Source organism: Cupressus sempervirens, chromosome 8 (assembly GCF_028749045.1).
Source record: "Cupressus sempervirens isolate cs-2001-9-10 chromosome 8, ASM2874904v1, whole genome shotgun sequence".
Classification (NCBI taxonomy): Eukaryota; Viridiplantae; Streptophyta; class Pinopsida; order Cupressales; family Cupressaceae; genus Cupressus; species Cupressus sempervirens.
Genome location: NC_143125.1, coordinates 681,013,666 through 681,014,288, shown reverse-complemented (window position 1 = coordinate 681,014,288; position 623 = coordinate 681,013,666).

Below are 623 nucleotides of genomic sequence, written 5' to 3'. Positions count from 1 at the left end.
AATTATACTATAAATTTATCGTTAAATTAATTTTTTTATTTAATTAATTTCTAAATTAATTGAATATAATTAAATATTGAGAATATAATAATAATTTTATATTAAATCAAATCATTAATTAATCTTTTAATTTGACTTAATTAATAGAAAAATCACAAAGACCTACAAGGCGAAATATGAAAACCCATTATAAAATACAAGATCAAACTCTAAGGTCATAATCATGAATTTATGTCATGCAACAAATTTATAAGGGTAATCATGTCAAATACTTGACCTAATTTTCTAGGAAAATTGGTTTAAAGGTTAGGATTTGGACTTAAGAATTTATCTCCCCTCTCTTACTATTGGGATATTGTGATAGGGTATGCTCATCTTGGCAATTCAGGTAAGTTGATAACTAGTACCTACAATCTGTATAAAAATTCATGGATGTACAAACACATGTATTCTAAACTAAATAGACAATGGTAGGAAGTGGTGTATCATGTAGATCCCGACTAGTAGGTGATTACGACTCCCTTCCTTAACCACATTAAAAATGTCATACATAAAAAAAAAACATACACGCACACCATACACATGTGGTATGAGGTAAATATCTATAAGAAAACATATATAAA